Source organism: Hibiscus syriacus, unplaced genomic scaffold, assembly GCF_006381635.1.
Source record: "Hibiscus syriacus cultivar Baekdansim isolate YM2019G1 unplaced genomic scaffold, ASM638163v2 tig00112184_pilon, whole genome shotgun sequence".
Classification (NCBI taxonomy): Eukaryota; Viridiplantae; Streptophyta; class Magnoliopsida; order Malvales; family Malvaceae; genus Hibiscus; species Hibiscus syriacus.
Genome location: NW_024063265.1, coordinates 132,006 through 140,520, shown reverse-complemented (window position 1 = coordinate 140,520; position 8,515 = coordinate 132,006). Strand labels below are relative to the sequence as shown.

Genomic DNA, 8,515 nt, shown 5'->3' with positions numbered 1-8,515 from the left:
GAAATTTATCTTTTTTATGAGAAAATAGGTCAATATAAGCGGTGGTATCTATTACATTATATAAGCGTTACCTAATATGTTATTGTACTTGGTAATATTTCCGGTTAAATGCATATTTTATTATATAAGCGCTACCTATTACATTATATAAACACTACCTAATATGTTATTGTGCTTGATAATATTTCCGGTTAAATGATATAACATAACCGATCTAAATTTTAACATGTCACTTTTTTAACCGATTACGCCATTTTTAACCGTTTTTTAGACGTCGGTAAATTATAAATTTCATCACTGAATTTTACTATCTTTTCTATTTTGCTCACTAAACTTTAAAAGATTTCAATTTCCTTACTAAACTTAATACATTGGAGTTTTTTTGTCATTGAACTTTACTCTCTCTTCTATTTTTTTTATTCGGCTATTAAATAGTTAATGGAGTTAAAAATGACGTCCTTTAAAAAATAACATTTTCACCAAAACGACGTCGTTTTGCATTTATATAATAACTCATTTTAACGTCGTTAACTATTTAATGATTGAGTGACAAAAAATCAAATATATTAAGTTCAATGAGGAAATTAAAAATATTTAAAGTATAATGAGTGAAATATGAGAGAAAGTAAAATTCAATTATCAAATTTGTAATTTATCCTTTATATAATACTTTTTGAGATCATTAAAAGAGTGAAAATATATTATTAATATTAACAATAGAAAATGAGAAGATATTCATTGAAAAAAAATAATTAATAAATCTCAACTATCTATTTTCACTCGTCCAATGAACCTAAATTTATAAAAGAAAAAAATTACACTATATATGTAGATCTTAAAACATTGTTACATGTATTTATAATCATATTATTATATATATATACACCATTGATATGAATCAAAATATTTTTAAGATAAATTATATCGGTAGTCATCGACTTATTACTTTTTTCCATTTTATCTCTCAATATAAGTAGAGAAGTACGCACAACTTTACGTTAGAAGAACAAACTTGCATAATTTTAAAGCAACAAATTTATAAAATTTTAAATTGTAAAAATAAATCATCAATAAAAAATACTTAAATTATATAAAAATTTAAAAATTTTAAGAGATACAACCATACTCGCGGGCTCTCACCTCGATTCATCCATATATATATATATATATATATACAAGAGGTCCACCGTCCACTCACAAAACAAAACCCTGGATCAAATGTTTAAGTATTAAATCAAGTTATATAATTATTTATTTCTAATCAAATTAATATTTAATGTAAACTATTATTAAAATTAATATCAAATTAAAATTATTTTTTCATTTTATTTAATAATAAAAAAATTAATATTTATATATTTTATATAAAATTGATATTATATTATTCCAAAAACTAAATTTATAATATCTTTTGTTGAGTTGTGAAAAGTCTGTGTACTCTTTTTAATAACTTTTTTTTATGATCTTTTATTATATTGATATCGTGATCTTTTGAAATGAATATTATTTATTATGATGTTAACGCTTTTTCTTTTATCAAATAATATTACGGTGAATGTCACTTTAAAAAAAACTTGGCAAATTCTTTAATTACGTTAAAAACAATATTAAACAGAAAATATACATAGACCTTCAACAAAATTTGGTGCTTTTAAAAATAACATATTTATATACTATATTATCAACATTTTTTTCTATATTTAGTATATAATTTTTCATATTGTCTAATACAAATGAACTATTTAAAATAATTAATTTGTATAATTATTAATTCTATTTAAAGAAAAATAATCAGCATATTCTAAATAAGTATTATAAATTTAATCTTTAGAATGATATAAAAATAAATAAATAGTTGTTTATTTAATTTAATTTATTTTTAATTGAGGTGAGAAAGTAATTTAATTTGATGTTTAATTTTAATCATTGTTTAAGTTAAATATTAGTTTGGTTAAAAATATAAGAATTGTATAGCTTGATTTAGTTGTTAAACATTAGATTTTTTTTAGGAGGATATTTGATTTGATCCACCCTAATTGCATTTTGACATAATTTTAAAATGATGATATAGTATAATTTAAATATAAATTTTGATGATGAAACTTTAATCTATTTTAATAGATGGATATAATTTTTTATGCAAAAGTTCATGGTTCGATCCAGGGACAAAATTATGCTTCGTCCTGCGGCCACTGTCAGTATCTCCTATTTTTTAGTCATTAAAAAAATGTGTAAGTATTAAAGTAGGGTTCTAAATTTTAGTTTATTTTAATTTTATTTTATAATTAATTATACTTTATCCTTCTTAAGTTAAATCTTGACTTCGTTCGTGGTTCGGTCCTCTATCATCTAAGCTAATTCGTAGTCTAGTTTTCCCAATGGGGTGTGGATGGACAGGCATAACTACAAATGAATGAAAAGAGAGGTGTCAATTGTTGCGACTAAAAGTGTGAAAAGAAATGGCAAAGATGGTGCATGCTTTAAAAGTCTTGATGATCCAATCATTCAAAGATATGAAACAAAAAAAGAAAGAAGTATTGAGTGGACTCGCAAAACTTTTAAATGTCAGTCTCACCGTCCATATACTAGAACATATTACCTTGGTCGGTTTAATAAATCTATTAATTTAAAATAAATTTAATCATTCAATTGGATGATGATACGTGTCGTGACATTTAGTACCACATGATATCATACGATTTGAAGGTTAAATTAATTTTAATTTATTAAAATTAAGATCAAGTTGATAGAGTAGGTAAGTAACATTGATCAAATATGTAATTATTCTAAATTTTGAATGTGTTAATTTACCACCTAACCCTATCTAAAGACTAAATCTGGGTAGAGTGGGCGGGCCTTGGAATATCTTTTGTCATTCGGGCCGGCCATGGCATAAGAAAAGGACCATTTGTTGAACCTAGTCTGGGTATATATAATACTATATGTTATCATGTTTTAGGCCCTTCTCGACTCGGTCCATAACAGTTTTATAAGGTGATACATGTCACATCATTTAAAGGAATCGTGTGACATATGTTATGTCTATAGTTAAATATATATAAAAATATCACATCAGTAATATGTATTTACAGCTAGTTAACTAACGATTTTCATTTAACAGTATTTATTTTAACAAAAAACAAATAAAATATTAGGAGCCAAAATATTCTAAAAAATAAGAAATAAAATGACCGTTCATATAAATATTATGAGGTAATTTTATTATTATGTTTATTTTATTATTACCTAAAAAGTATGATCTTACAATATCCTAAAATCAGTTATCCCATAATAAAATAGAGACTTATTTTTTAAATAGTCTATAATGTTAGTATACGTTTTAAAAAATTATCCAATAACAACATACATACACTCTGCATATGTAGATGCTCGAAGTCGAGATTCTAAAAGAACAATATTTTTTATAACAATAAAACCGCTTAATAGGTTTAAGATAGAGTCTTATTTAACTAAAAAAAAAGTAGGATATACTATTCATATAAGACATTAAATTTATTTAAAATAAATATTATTAGGGCTGGACTTGAATTTAAAACGTCTCAATATTTTTATCCAAATCTATTTTTTAGTTTTAATTTATTATTAAAATCTTTCTAAATTTTAGACGAATTATAAGGTTTGAAAAACTAATTCAAACCTTAAACATGTCTAATGGATACCAATAATTACATTTTAAACCTTGGTATACCATCCACTTTCTCGAATTTATAATGATTGAAAATTTTATGTAAGAGAAAAATAGATCAAATTTGTTGAACGGTTTTAATAATAAAAAATAAATTTTACTTTTTTAGAGGTCTCTGATTTGAACCATTGCATTATAACATATGTATGTTTATTAATAGTTAAAAATTCTAAATAAATTGATACTACCTATTAATCCCCTTAAATAAAATAAAAAAAATCAAATACTAAAATAATAATAAAATATAGTTTCAAGGATCAAATAACATTTAATCGAATCTAAAATTGATTGATCATTAATGAGAATGGATAACTGAGAACATAGATTAACATTCATCGAACAATATATGATAATAATAATAATAATAATAGTACTTATAGAATGTTAATATAAGGTTAAAAACGATAAAAATCAATTACAATCGAAAAGCTTATCAAGAACGTAATTTTTTAGGTTGGAAAGAGTAATTTTTTCGGTTGTAACTAAAAATTATATTCTTTATAATATTTTCGATTGTAATCCTTAAACTTATGTAACGTAAGTTTTCAATTACAACCGAAAATGTTATAAATTTATATAATTTTTTAAGTTGAACATGATAACATTTTAGGTTGAAAACAATCTTAAATTAACTTTGAATTTTTTTTTAAAAAATGATAAGTTTAAAATATATAAATATTCTGATGTTATTTATAATTTTAACTGTTTCTGCTCATTGGCTGCTTCCTGCTCCTTAAAACGACCCTTTTTTTCTTTCCTCTCTTCCGCTGTTGAGCGAGCGATACTCTTTTGTTAAATATCTTTTCACGTTTGGCTAAGTTATTAAACACGATCAAGCTTACTCCACCACAGCTAAAACGGCTGAAATCATGTCGAGGTACAGGCCGATAGCGCCGAAGCCTGAGGCGGCTGCTGCTGCAAACGGCATGGATGAGAGCTCGGCTATGTCGCAAAAGATCAGGCAGTCTCCTTATCTGAGGAATTTATGGTCTAAGCCTGGGCCTAGTAGGACTAGAAAGAGAGGTAGAGCTGCTTTGTCACCGCCAACTCTCAAGAGAACGAAAACCCATGTCTTCGGCCTTCCTTCACGCGTAACATCCCCTTCTAAAAAAAACATTTATTTGCACGGATTTCTCATGGAACTCATTTCTAGTCTTAATAACTTTGTGTCGGTCGGTGGTGCTTGGAGATTTCTTCTACACCACCGGCAAGTTTGTCTTCCATGTCCTCCCGTTGTTTCCAGCCTTAGTTTCATGGAATCTTGTGCCGGAGAAAAGGTAATTGATTTGAACACAATGACTGAAATTCCAGAAGAGAAGGATGAGGATCTGTTGAAGCAGCTCCAAGATGCTCCTTTCTCCAGCAGCGTTATCGCGCCTCAGCCGATTCGGCCAGTTGGCTCCAGCATCAGTGTTGGATGCATCAGCAAGAACACGAACCTAACCATGCCAATGCAAGTCAGTTAAAAGACTACCTGTACACTTGGAGTTTCCATACCAACAAGAAGAGGGAAGTATCTCATTCTAGCACCAATGTCTGAAAATCTAGATAGCTAGATAGTACAATGCGATATCATGTATATATTTTATACAGTACTGTAGTTGTTTTTTAGTCAGTTTCTTTTAAAATTTGACATATGCGCTATGCTTTTACTCCATTGGCTTTCTGCAATTTGTTCAAGCAACCCACAAAAGGAAAATAATTGATCTACTTATCTTTGTATTTATCAGAGAAATTATTCACTAAAGGATCACAATTATTTTGTATTTATCAAATTTTGTTAATCAGTTATCAGTCTGATTTATCATAAATAAATTAGAATGTTGAGCTAATGCTATGATAAGCTCTAGCTAATCATAGATCTTCTAGTTTCGGAAATGAAATATTGATTGTCTTTTAGCTTATAATCACTTCAAATTTGAAAATAAAATATTAATTATCTTTATTTTATAATCACTTTCAAATTATCATATTATTCAAGAATAAATGTTGATCATCTTTCAATATTCTTTAATAAGTTTTTCAACTTGAACTTTAAGCCTGATTTTTGTTTCAATGAATTTCTAATATTAAATATTAAATTTAATTATATCATTTTACCATTAATTTTTATATATGTCGGTTGTTGACGTGTTAAAATTAATTATTTCAATTATAATATAAGTTTTAGTTTTAGATTCAATTAAACTCATTGTTTCAATTCAAAAATTAAGTTTTATATTTAGATTTAATTATATTATTTCACCGTCAAGATAATTAAATGTGAATGTTGATTACTAACATGGATATTGAAACAAAATAATATCATTTTGATATAATTATTTTAATGTTCAAGATGCCGTCATTTTATTAAAAACTTTAGGGAAAATATTAAATAATATTATAAATTGAAGTTGACGTCAATTTGACTTATGTAGATAATTTAATGATATTTATAATAAAATTTTATGATATTTATAAGATAATTCTATAAATAATTTTATTTTATAAAAGTAAAAATATATTTATAATATACATATATTATTTTATTTATTAATTTTTTAAATATTAGGAAATTTTTTATATTTTAATGCAGGTAATAACCTGCATAATCAAATCCAATTTTCTATTAAAAAAATGAATTGAATTTTCACATTACAAACAAAGAATTGCAGCGCACAGAAATGAGTGGACCGAATTTCCACATGTCTGGGCAATTTTTTATTTCAGTCTTTGGCAAAGCAATCATTCCCTCTTCTCCAAGAATCTCTGGCCATTGCCATCTCTTTCATTATCAAACTTCATCTTAATTTCCTCATAATAACAACAGAATTCCCTCCGGAAAACAATTTGTCACAGAGCTTGTTTATGGCTAATCCAAGGACCCAAGTGGGTCTTCATTTCCCTTCTCCGACATACCGAAGACATCCAGCTTTGCATCCTCTCCCTCCTCTCTCCACCCGACATCGCCAATTTCGCTTCCACTTCAAAACGCTCCGTTTCTCTATGCCGGAACGACGCCAAGCTCTGGTTCATCATGTGCCACCGCCGGTGGGCTCCAAGATCCACATAAGCAAATGGGGTGGTGGCAACATCACCTACAAGCTCCTTTACAAGACCTGACCCGCTGGGAGAAACTCATCGGCTTCTGGCGCCATTGCGGTCGAGCAGACCTCTCAGGTCAGTGGCCCCGATTCATCATTTTCGAGTGGGGCCCATCGTTTGTCTTCGGTTCCCGGGTCAACGGCATCTATCACTTTACCAAATCGCCGTTTTGTGGATGGGGATATCCTCAGACGGGCTAATCGTGAACTTTCTCGATCTTGAAGGGGAAACTGAAATGCCAACATGGGGTCTCGATTGTTGGTTAGATTCCGTCTCCTGGACCAAAATTTGTGCTCTTAATTCATGGGTAACAATCATTTTATGGTTGAAGAAAATTCAAACTTTTGGCATTGTTGTAGAAGGAATTCAAGTTCAAAGAATATGATAAAAGATAACGAGGAAATTATAGTTGTTGGAGCTTACAGTGGGAAGCACAGGAGCTTACCAGATCGTTTGGTGCCGGAAATGTACGCATATTTCGCGAATAGGACAAGTCCAGGTGCTGATAAATCATGGAGGAGGCAGAGAAAGAAGGAAAAGGAAAGACGAGGGAGGAGGTAATGGGACCCTGAACATTTCTTAAACTCATTGATTGCTTGCCTACTGGGGATAAGACAACGCAGAGCCTTTGAAAGATGTCAGCTTTCATGTCTTCAAAGGTTAAAATTTCTGCTTGTGAATATATTGTTGCTGACTAGTGAAGTAGATTTCTTGTGTAAATGTGTAGGGAAGTGGAATTGAAGTATTATGTAACTTATTGAATTGTTAGGGAAATAGGAATGCTTATGAAGCTGCCTTATGTATTTTGGGGGAAGGTTTGCTTTATACTCGGACATTTGGATTTTCAATTCATTCTGTCATGTTAGAGACCGATCAACTTTATATGCTCTGGCTTTCATACAAGTTTCAACAATTTTGGCATTTGGTTTTCGGTTGATAGCTTTGCATTCTGACAAGGCTGTGCAAGTAATTACCGATATGAAAATGAAATGCCTGGAAGAATAGGCAGTTATCTTATTGAACATCTTTTGATCGGGGTGAAGACAGCAATAGAAGCATGTATGTCGTTTATAAACATCAACTTGTGGTAGTCATGGCTTCCAGCATAAAGCGAGAGATTGGAAGCATTGCCTTAGGATTAAACTGTTCGGTCCCGTTTGTTTAATATGATTTGCAAAGGCATTTGACTACAATAACCAGGTTTCTTGCAGGACACTGTTTTTTGAGCATTGAAAGTATAGTATGTCAACTGAAGTGCTTGATAAATATTTCTCAACATATCAATGATGTAATTCATGCATTGGTTTTCTGGTGACATGAACTTGTTAGGGAAGTAATCTGCCAAAGCCATTGAATTCCAGAGAAAGAATCTATGATGATTATACATCTTTAGCCACTTGCAGCTGAGGATAACATACATCTTTAGCCAAAGCTATTGTACTTGTTATTTTTCTGACCGTTTTTATAATGAGAAAATCGCCTCAGTGACCAAAAATGCCTTATAATATATGATTTTAACTAATTTTTTTCGGATTTGCCAAAATGACCAACAAAATCGCAATGCGATCGCTAATTCGTAATGCGATCTCCATTATCGCAAATTCGCGTTGCATTTCGCGTTGCGATGGTCTACAGTGTCGTTGCGATTTTCCCAATTCGCAATGCGAATAAGTAAATCGCAACGCGAATTGGGAAAATCGCAATGCGATACTTACTATCGCAATG

At 29.5% G+C, this 8,515-nt stretch overlaps 1 pseudogene; it reads left to right on the top strand.

The window, feature by feature from the left end:
- The first annotated feature begins 4,575 nt into the window (after window positions 1–4,575).
- LOC120175294 lies at window positions 4,576–7,672 on the top strand (annotated as a pseudogene).
- The last annotated feature ends 843 nt before the right edge of the window (window positions 7,673–8,515 follow it).